Below are 12,175 nucleotides of genomic sequence, written 5' to 3'. Positions count from 1 at the left end.
ATTTCTGGCAGCATTTTTTAAATATTTTTTATATTTTCATGTGTTTTGTGGAAGAATCGGATTGTCTTAATTGCATGGACCACATCTACAGTTGCTAGGCAACGGGAGACAGGATGACTATAGGTAATTCTCGTGTATAACGGTCAGCGGCTTTGGAGTGTGCAGACAACATTTGATGCTCTGTTACAGGCTACATTTTGAAAATACACAAACCAAAAGTACAAACCTTTTCTTCATATTTCTCGAAGCCCCGCCCACATAGCCACGCCCCCAAGCCTACAACCCCTGTTCCCAAAGAATTAAGGTGGTGGAACAAATGGTAGCTAAGTTTAAAAACAGGTCAGATAAAATGGTGGTATTTTTTTCAGTCCTTTAGGTTCCACAGGTGACTAAATGTTTTTATTTTTGTGTTAGAGGATTTTACAAATTGGCTGCAATCGAGGTGCAAAAGGGATTTCTAGCAAATAGTAAGAAATGGGCCTGGAAAACATTCTCTGAAATACCTTTAAGAAAAATCCCAAGTCTGTCCCACAGTCTGTCCATTTTGATTTTGAAGAGGTTAATAGAAACACTCTTTATTTTAACATCTTTCCATAAACTCAGCAGTTTAAGGAGCATGTGCTCTCACACCAGACCTGTTGCAGTTGAAAAGAAATCCCTTCTGATTCTGCAAAGTAGACACTCTTTTGGGTAACACTCCCATTGGGCCAGCTCCCTGGTGCTTCCCTCCTGTTTCTCCCCTCACCTCACTCTGAACTGGTTAATCACATCTCTTAAATCCAAGCCCAATGAGCCCAGCAGACAGCCTCTGGGGTCTTGCCCACAGTTCAGTGAATACTGTACACACAGGCTTTTGTGTGTGTGTGTGTTGAGCTGCTCTGAATAGTATGTGTGGCTTGATGTCATCTTTCGTTTGCCTTAGCCAATGGATAACCTTGCACGTTGCCATGCACGAATTCACACAAGTGTTTACACACACGTACACATGCACATCAATTCATTGCTTCCCCTTGGCAATGTTTGGTAAATCAAAACCAAGGTCACATGGAGTTCAATGTGCGCAGATGCACTCAACAAAACTAGCCTGACACAAAATTTTCTTGCCGATTATTTACTATATTTGTACGTTGGAACTATGCCGTGCTTTGCAAATGTTATGCGGCCACTGAGAATAGAGTTTTCACCCTCTTAACTGTGCTTGCTATTCTGAGAAATTCATGGGGTGGAGATGACTATTCAACTAATGCTCACAAGCACCATAAACAAAAAGGATATAAAATATTCATGCAGCTAAAACAAGGATAGGAAGTACAGTGTAAGCAAATCAAACTTTATTTGCTTTTAGGCTCACCCCTGCAAAGGTTTAGCTTGATTAGTTGTCTTCATACATGCTTAATTGTGCAGATTAAGTTTTGTTCAGTAGGAGCAACGTTTCTGGCGCGATGAAAAATGTAGCACAGTACAGAGGACATAATTTGTTTCTCAGACTAAAGAAAATGCAAAGTTAGCAAAGCAGAAACAAAAGAAGTCTTAAAATGCTTGAAGAAATGGAAGAACACAGAAACTTTGGGAGAAAACAGAGGAGGAAAGGAATGGTAAAGGAAGGAGGATGTGAAAGCACATTGATCAGAGCGGATCTGGGTATGAGTCTGCTCGCCGGCTCAGTGTGACACAAGCCTGGGCCCAAATCAGTCAGACAACACCTTTGAAATTCTCAATAGTTGCCTTGTGAATCAGCCGTCCCTCTTTCACGGCTGCCTGGAGCAGATAACAGGCTCAACTCTGTTAACAATCTCACCTAATAGACTTCCCCTCTGTCAATCACGTTTCCAAATACCAATACAGCTCAGGCACTTTCACGTGCATGCAGGCTCACACCTGTCTCATGTGACTTTAGTTTTTATAAAGTGTAATTTATTTGCACGGACCAGTGGCCTTGATTGAGTGCACATGATTTCCGCTTGAAACACTGGAAGAATATTTTTCAGCCTGAACAATCTGCATGATAAAGACACCATCTACTCAGCTCCTAATACGATGTATGCATGCATGTTCTTGTTTCAGGGAGTACACAGCAAACCATATCATAGTGCCCGATGCCGGAAAACATGGTGGAAATCTGTGGAAACCGTAGCAAAACATATATGATGAAATTGTATGCAATACAACACAGTAACATGATATGACACAGTATAATACTGTATGAAGGGCTGTCATACAAGATACAGCACAGTGTGATAAAATCAGATTACCAACCTATAGCACCCGCACAAACGAGTGAAGGCTATAATCTTATTTCCTTTGATTAAATGTATGTTTCCCACAGAACGGGGTATATGTTTGCTTTCCACGTGCATTTATGTGTGGGTTTGTGTGTAAGTGTGTGTAAGTGTGTGAGTGCATATCATTCTGAAGAGTTCCAGACTTCAAACTGTGAGAAAGCCACACGTCATGCCTCCCTCTGCTCCACCAATCTGCAAAGACCCTGGTGTCACGATGGTGTGCACCAAGTGGAACTTTGATTAAGAACAACTAGGAACCTTCGTTGCAGTACAGCTCTTGCAGTTTTTTCAACATCATATTTCTTGTCTAACCAATAACCAGAAGCCACCGTGTTTTACAAAGACATAACCGAAACATCAAGCCCAGACGGACACTCTGACTGAAGGAAAGATGAAAGTAATGGCCTGCCTGGAACGGCAAGCAAGAGCTTCCGAATGGAATTCCAGCTACTGAAATATTCCATATTGGATTTTTTAATGTTCCATGAACATTACATGTACAGGCTTGGAGTTGATATCCATCTCTCTCTCTCTCTCTCTTCAGACCTACTTGCTTGCAAAACACAAGAGGTCATCATATTGATTGTAGAGCTGTTTTCTTAGTACTCATTGAAGCTTGAATGGAAGGATTTAGAAATGTATCTCTCTGCTTTGAGACAATTCTTTTTGGAAAAACCTGACATGACTTTGGTATTTCAAAATTTCCTGAATGCAGCTGGAAAGGCAGGCCTTATGTGTGACAACACTGACAGGAATAACCTGAGCAGAACAGAGTATGCTAACAGACACCGGAAACAACCGGAAACGACCACAGGATCACGTACTTGGAGGGAAATTTTCCTGTAAACATTGTTTAAAAGCTTAAATTAGTTTGGTCATTTATAACTCCTGGCTTTATACAATAACACAATGACATGCGAAAACAAACTCACACCACCAGATTATTTAATCCTTTTATGTTACATTTCACATTTCTATAAGAAAAAGCAAAAAATGTTCTTGTGATGTCGCGTGTACTTTGTTGGTATAATATTTTTTATTGGTTCGTGGTTAGCCTTCAGAGTTCACCGACGTCTTTAGCTAAGAGTCAGAAAGTTACGCACTGTTTGCATGACTCAAATCCAGTAATACTGTGAATATCAGAAAAAATCTTTATAACCCTTAAAGTGCCACTAGATTGTCTGCGCCTTTCACTTATATTGTCGACCGTTTCTCAGGGACGGTGGTGTGTAGCTCTGTGAGGTAAATTGTAATGGATATCTGCTCTTTAGGTGATCTGCAGAAGTTTTCCAGGCATTTATATCCCATTCAAGAGGTTTACATCCAGCTACAAAATGCAGTGCTTTTCCAGAGATTCTATAAGGTAAATCTGCAATAATCCATGATTAACAATCATATTTATCATATTTTCACCACTATGTTGCAAACAGATATCTAGTTTAACCCAGAAATAAGCCACTTCCAATCAGATCTGTCATCAATTAGATTGCTGGACTATTATGTCCAGTTAGGATCAGTCAAAATAGCAAGTTAGATTTATCTTTCTGAAAAGAAACAAATAACGCTCCTCTGTGGCTGGAATAAAGCAAATGAGCTGTTTGGGGCCTCAAACAAGGTCAGATAGAATTGGCTTTGTGAGAGTTGTAGGTAAATTATAGCACAAGTAACTATAAAACGGCCAGTATTTGAAGAAAAATGTGTAGTATTCCCAGAAAACTGGGATTGAGAGAAAGAAATGCAGATGAAAAACGGCTTGGCCACTGGTGATCTGGGTCTTATTTCTACAAAATACTGTAAGAAATAAATTCTGTTTTGTTTATTAAGTGAGCCTTTATGCTGCTATGGTCATTTTAGCCTCATAATCTGAAAACTGCAGTTGTTCTGAAGTTGTCTGGATGTGGAGTTGCATTAAAAGGGTTGAGCTTCTATGTGCATTTTAAATCATAATTATCTTTTAAACTCACAGAACACAGAAAGCAAGAAAAATTGCTGGAGTTTTACGTTAACAGCAGGACTACTTGACCCAAATATCATTATCCAGTGATCACTGGTTGTGTTTATTACTAAAAGCTCAGTTTGGAGAATCCCACGGCTCCCTAACAGCCAAGCTAATGCTTTTAGCTTTGCACGTCAGTGATGACATTACACTGACAGTCTGAGTGGTCAACATGACCGGAAAAGCTTTTTATAAATACAATCTAAATACCTTTGGCACCGTTTCCCACATCAGTCATGTGACTGTAATAACTCTGACTGTCATGCAGTTTCTCTGACATTCAGACGAAGTGAATCAGGTTCATGCAGTGACTTCTTTTTATAATCTTACATAACTGAAACGGATCTCCAAAAGTGTCAGCTATGTCTGTTATTATGCCACTCTGCACATTTCTGCCACACACACACTCACAATTATGCGTTTTTAGACACTAACAGTCAAATGCTGTACACATATAAAGAGAACACACGCCTGCAAGACACAGAACCACTCACACACTCTCTTGCTCTCCCTCTTCTTGCAGTTTTGCATCAGTGCTAAGACCACAGGGACGGTTGACATTTCACTCTGGCTCCGTTTCCATTCCCTGTGATCACAGCCATGCTGCCTCGCCTCCCTTAAAGGTCACTGTTGTTGTTTGTCAAAATTCCAACAAAAACACACCATGCAATGCTCTTTGCATGTGAGTGTGTGTGTGTGTGTGTGTGTGTGTTAAACAGACACACAAACAGAAAAAGTGGTAAAGTCTGTGTGTTTGTAACGTGTGGGTCTTAAAACAAGAGCTGTCAGTCAAATCAAATCAGTTTTCTACCAACTTGACCCAGATGCTGGAAGTGTGCTTCTTCGCTGGTTTGGTGGATCACCGGCTCGATGATTTTACAGCTGATTGTTTAAATCTGCTGAAAAGATGTCAGCATGGTAAAAAAAATACATATACAAGCAGATATTTCAAACATTTTTAGATGCACTGCATGCTTAAAAATGTACATGAATTCTTTACCCTGCAGACAAAAACTATTGTTTCCATTAATATGTAGTTAATAAGATTCAACGAGGACTTCTTTATTGCACGCCATTGACCAACCTGCAGGATAGCAACAGCATGTGCAGTTTCAGGTCCTTAGATGTCAATGCTCACATAATGTTTTTTAAAAAAAGCATGCTAATAGCATGTAGGTGCGATAAATAAACATTTTGACATCATCCTGGTAATTCTAACTATAAAAAAAAATTAAAAAATTAAAAAATCTATATTTCTTTTGGAAAGTTGAGATTTCTATCCAGAAAGCTGGAACCTCTCTGTTAAACTAAAGCAAATATTTTCTGCTGCTCTTAACACACATGATTAAGTCAGAAACGCCATGTTAGGAGAAATTCCAGTCTAAAAATAGAAGTTGTTTAAAAATCTTCATCTTTTGAGGAACATCGTCCAGCTCATCTGATACGTCTTCAAATAAATCTTGATTCTTATGTTACATAATGATGAAGACTCATAAAAGTGTGTGTCTGAAGGGTCTGATGGTCTGAGTAAGTTGCTGACTAAAGCTTTTACTGGAGGGCATTTTAAAGATGACCTGCTTTTACATACATGTGAGGTTACTTTGCTTTGCACTGTTGCTCTTCTTTCCAGTGGAAGTATACCGACAGCAATGTATGTCTCTCATACACAAAATGTTTTGAGATGCTGTAAAGGAGGCATGTAACGTGTGCAAACCTTCACATCACATGGCCGTATCATCAGAAATATAAACGAATCATTTTTCAGTTCAGTTCTCAAGCAGTGTAACGCCAGGTGTGAGCCTGTTTGGGACCCAGCAGACAGAAATGGACCTCCACGTACCTTCTGGGTCAGTTAGGCCGGATCTCTCCATTAACAAGCATGAAACTGGTCTACAACAGCGATCCTCAATCCAGGTCTTCCAGGACCGGTGTCCTGCAGGTCTTCCAAGTGTCCCAGCTGCAACACACCTGATTTAAATCAATGTGTATTTATCAGACCGATGCAGAGCTTGTGTGAATCTGGTGTGTTCTAACAGGGACACCAGGAAAACCTGCAGGACACTGGGTCTTGAGGACCAGGATTGAGGTTCCCTGGTCTACAAGATATCTTGTTGCCTTTCACGTATGCAACAGGATGTATTGTGGTGGTGGATGAAAATAAAGATGGAGGACATTGTTCTCTTAGCTGTGATGTCACATAAGGCTGCATTGAAGCGTCTCAAGAAATTTTTTTACGACTTACGCCGGACCAAAACACTGACAAGGCTGTATTGTGGTGGAGTTTCTGAAAAAGACGGCACTTTGAACAAAAGACAAAAACAGATTGTGAAAATCGACCACACTGGAATGAAAGCTCGTTTATGGGGTCCGCTCCTTTACCGGCCCAGAAGTCCGTGTGACGTTTAGCTTGCTGCCACATTTCACAGCTGCATTTCTGTCATTTAATGATTGTAAAAAAAAACAAAAAAAACTGTTTATGAATTATAACTGAATCGATTAAGTAGTGAATCTGAAGAAACTGTAGAAACTCAAATGCAGTGCATCTGGAAGGATGAGAGCTGGAAGAAAAATCTATCGCTGACTTAGTTCAGAGGGTTTGTGCCTTCAGGACAACGCTAGCAGCTTTCATATCAGGACGATGTCAACAGTCTCACTGCAGCGTGGAGCACATGAACCCTATTAGCACAGAAAAACATCATTCCACGGTTCGCTCCAGAAACACTTCTGTTTAGTACCAAAACTCATGACTTTAAATAATGATGATGACATTATTTATATGAATGCAACAGATTCCTTATAACACCCAATGGGAATTTTATTTCTCCTACTGACTCAAAATGGGTTAAAACTATATAAACTATATTATGTGTTGTAAAGAAATTGATGGTATGATACAGGGATATACTGTGTCCTTTATAGGAGTTGGTTCCTGTTCCAGAAAATTCCTATCAGTCTGGGTCTCATTTTCCATGTTTTACGCGGAGTTTCTGTAACTATGCTTGGATTTACTTGTTTTCCCTTTTATTTTAAGCATTTGAACAATGAGTCTCTTTGTCCATATTAATAATAGATTAAGTACTTATTTTTAGCACGGATCACTTTTAAGTCTCTTTGAGGATTTTGCATTTTTCATTTTTAAAATAATACACAACAATTTTATTTTTCCATTGCTGCTTGGCTTTTGAACATTGTGAGAAAATGTGGCGAATTCTTAATGCTGACAGTATTTCAGACGTAAGATCCTGGACTTTTCCAGCTGGCTCCTCTCCAGAAACACTGGCATGTCATCTCAAACTGGCTGGATGGAATTAAACTGGCTTTGTTTGGTTATACACAGAGTTGTATTCGACAATTTCTCTTAGCAACACTGAGAATCGTTCCATCATTTTCGTCAGTCTGTTCTATTTGCCATATTTAAAAGAAAATGATGAAGACAAAAAAATATTTCTTCCTGATGGAAAATCATTGAATGGCTGCATTCTGAAATCAGTTTAGACAAGGCAAAGTAAGATTATTTGTATAGCACTTTTAATGTGCAAGACAACTCAAAGTGCTTTACATGACACATTGCAGATTGTGTAAATAGCATAAAAGACAACACAAATAGCAAAATCACAATAAAATCATTCCCGCCTGCCGAGGCTCGAACCAGCAACCTTCCTGCAGTGAAGCTGCAGTTCTAACCACCACACCACCATGTAACCATCAAACTTATTCAATACATTTCTATTTTTATTACAATATTATGGCCCCCGAAAATTCTCTTGGGATCCCCCCACCCCCCTTTCATTTTCTCAGATGCACCAGTGAAAAGCTTTGAATGAGTGCATTCATAAATCAGTATTAATATTTACGCTCAGATCAGAGCACTCTGAAGGCTAAATGAAAGAATCTAAAATCATGAAAGAATGATATAAGCTCCTCTGAACATCTCCCAAGTAAGCGTAACTAATTAGTACTGTAATGCCTCAGTTTGTTTTTCGTATCTACTTAAACAGCTGAATGCAAGACTTTGTCTTTGATAATAGTTTTTCTGCGTTGTATTTATAGTTTTATTTTAAAGTATCTAAAACTCCAGTGTTTGTAGTCTGAGAGGAATTCTCTGAATGTCACTTCAGATGATGTTGGGACCATTTCAGAAGCAATGGATGAATGCCTCTTCTACATTTATTTATTTATTTTAGTTTTAGTTATGTTTGCCCTAAACTCCTTGGCAGGAACTGATAAAAACTCCTAAAATGATGTTTTACAGCAACATCACATGAGATGACTTCATCACTGTCCAGTGCTGTGACATCATCACTCAAGCACGAACGTTTCCATTTACAGGGTTTCTCTTGCCATTCAGCAAAAAAGTAAATAGAGGCTGCTTTTTTTTAAATAAATGATGAAAGTTTGAGAAATTAAATTTATACATTCCATTGAAGGAGTTATTTGGTGTGTGTGTGTGTGTGTGTGTGTGTGTGTGTGTGTGTAATGGTACTCTGGCTTTTGCACACAGATGTGGTGGCCTTAGGCGGTTCAGATTGGGGTAACGCTGTAGTATTATTCTTTTCAGCATATTTTCTCCACAGACCTCAGGGGAAAATTGAATTTCCAAATCCAATATTACTTTAAATTCCTTGGTATTTAATCTACATCTCTCATCAAGTATAGAGAACAATGTCAATTGTACAACAGGATGTTTGAATTAAGAAAATTGAGGATGTTGTCAGTAGCAAGGCCTCGTTACTGTAGACCTTGCTACTGCTGCCATCCCATTTTCTTCAAATACTATGATATATAGCCCTGGATGATTGCTCATGGTTATTTTTGCAGTGAGTGAGTAAGAAAAAAAAAACATAACTCTGGCTAAATTGCCTTGAAAAAAAAAGATGATGAAAAAAGAACAATTCAGATGAGTGATTGACGCACCACCCTATTCATCACAATGAGGGATGGTGAAAAGTATCTCCAACCTAAAACACAGCTGGAAGGTAAACATGCACACACTGAGCTTGCACACACACACACATACACACAAATCAGAGTTCGATAGCTATTACAGTGTTGCTTTGTAGAAATTTGGTATCAAATGATCAGTAAGATGTGCTGCAAGCACAGTAGAAGTTGCAGCTGTTTTTATTGCGTGTGCTTTGTCAGTGTGCGAGTGTGTGTGTGTGTGTGTGTGTGTAGCACAATGCAATGCCCCAGCCGCCACCATCTTCCCTCCCCCTCTGCCGTTCACGTCCACAGCCATTAGTGAGGTGGCCGTTGAGGCTGCCTTGTTTTGACAGATGCTCACTCTGTCCAAATGCATCTCTGAGGACGTTATGGTGCTTGTCACACTCACCCTCCCTTTCTCTTTATTTCCTCCCTTCTTTTCTTCACTCTCACTTTTCCAGCTCTTACTTGGTCCACGCATGAATCCAGTTCATTACATTTGGTCCACACTTGATAGTTTTGCTATGATTATTCACAATGTTCTGCCTGCCTGGAAACACACACTTTTCCGATGCCCTCTAAGCACGGAAATCCATAATCACATACTTGATACTTGTGATGCAGAATGTCCATAAAGCTAACAAGTCAAGGGTTACTAGTGTGGGTGCGCTGAGCCACTCCTAGTGCCTCCGGGCTTCGATGTGGATGAACTAGTGTGAACTGTGTGGTGGGTCAGCTTTTCATTGTGCCCTCCCACTGGGCACCTCGGGGCTAGAGTTTTGAAGTCGTAGGGGGATGGTGGATATAATGCCAAGCAGAGAAGGTCTCCTGGTCTCCCAAGCTGCCCACAGCCACAGCATTGGCATGATGCTAATCACCTGGACACAATGAGGCCAGCTGTACAGGACGGAACAGGACTCAATGTAGCTGGCTTCGGATGTAATGAGAAATAAGAGCCTGCATGTGGTACAACGCTTGGTTAATGAATTCAGCAGGATGATGGGTGCACTTGATGAAAAGATTGCCTTTTGAACCCTCAGTAATGCGTAGCAGGAGATTGCGATCCTTTGTTATTCACCCTGATTCCGACAATTCCAGCCGGATAAGCTTCGAAGGTTTAACTTTAATCTGGAATTTTACGGTTAAAATGTTATCAAAATAAGTTTTTCTGCCTTAAGGATGTTTTACTCTCAACTCAAAATCATTTTAAATAGAAAACTAGTTGAAAATAACCTTCATTTCCATTTCTCACAATTCTGAACGAGATTTTTTTGCACCACACCCCCAGAATTATATTAGGTTGGAGGTTCATGCAATCATACAAATGCACAAATATCCAAGTCAAAGTCTGTGTGGTTTATGGATTCATGCTTATGACCCTCTCAATCATTCAGTCCTCTCTCCTACTAAATCATGCATGCGACTCTAAAAACATGCCAGTTGCCCAAACACGTACATCAATTTATGTGTTTGCCCTGGAGGGAGTTGAATCTGTTTTGAGGGAAGTTTGTTAGAAGTCTGACTTCACCTGTACCCTCCACAGTCCTCATATCACTTCTGCAGGCTTCTATCTAGGCAAAGGTGACCTTGCCCAGAGGATTGAGAGCTGTAGAACTGCCCCTCCGCAACTCTTCTCCCCGTCCTTCCTCCAGCGTAGGCTCAATGTGGTGACTTAAGAGGAGGGGGGATGTCTGTGACTTTCTCTTTGACTGCAACTGAGTGTGTATATGTGTGTGCGTGATTGTGTATGAGTAAGAGTTGGCCGGGCTTCCGGACGGCTGAATCACACCGTCTGGGCTCTCCGCTGGATGGACAGGACTTGGCTTAGGGCTGAGAGGGTCCTTTACGCCTCAACACACACTCTTCCAGGTTCGCACACCCTCCTCGATCCACCTCACAAATGGTGGGGTGATGAGAGGAGACATGCCAATACATCCCCACATTTCAGCCACTGCTGGAGAATAGAAGAGGGAGCGAGGAGGGGGCGGGGGGGGCGAGGAAAAGACGGAATAGATGAAAGTAAAAAATGTGCGAGACTGCATGTGTGCGTGTGCAAGCGCTTGTATGCGCACAAAGAGACGTGAAGTGCAAGCACTGCACTCCAGACAGGGAGTGCAAGGGAACAATGAATCACACTGAATACAAGTGAGTGAAAATAAAGAGAGACAGAAGCTGAAGTGATTCTATGCTCGCAGTTAACAGTAAATTTTCCTCAACCTTGCCAAGGAGGCGCCTGCTAGTCAGAGCACGGAATTGCAGGAGGAGGGGGTGAAAGACGGCTGGGGTCAACTTCATCTCCCTGCTCATATTCTCCACTCTATCTCACCTCAATCTGGCCAGTGCAGACTCTGCCCCGGCCTGAAAAGTTTCCCCATTCAGATTCCGAAAAACCAATCTGGTGCACTTCATTTCCGTTGCCAGCAGCTGACCAAGAGAGGGACTTGTAAGCAGCTGAGTTCAATGTGTTATAAGAGCCCCTGAAAGGCTTTTTAGGTGGCGGGAGGGGGGCTGCCTTTCTTAATGTCCTTGTTCCCATCTGAACTGCATGCTTGAATGGATATTACATCTCAAAATAAAATTGTGTTGGTTAAATGTAGCTGTTAAATGACATCCTCAGAGAAAAATATTAATGGTTGTGATAAAATATTCTCTTGCGACTAAAATGGAATACAAATGCTAATGCAGATAGAAAACTCTCCATTGAAGAGATAGTTTCTCACATCTCAGTTGTTCCTGATCAGATTAAAAGTGCCCTCTTTGACCCTCTGCTGCTCTTCCTCGGTATTTCAAACTTCAGAAATAGGAAGCCAAGCTCCACGTTGGTGTTTCGCTGCATATGTCGAATCAATATCGTGGGATTAGAATCTCTGGTTAGGATGAACTTTGTGGAAAAAAAAAAAACTTCTGTCAAGTGTTAAGAAAAACTAATCAGGCAAGAACTGATTATGTAGAAAATATTGAAGACACACTACAG

The sequence above is a fragment of the Telmatherina bonti genome (genome assembly GCF_933228915.1).
Source record: "Telmatherina bonti genome assembly, chromosome: 6".
Classification (NCBI taxonomy): domain Eukaryota; kingdom Metazoa; phylum Chordata; class Actinopteri; order Atheriniformes; family Telmatherinidae; genus Telmatherina; species Telmatherina bonti.
This window is presented reverse-complemented; position numbering follows the sequence as displayed.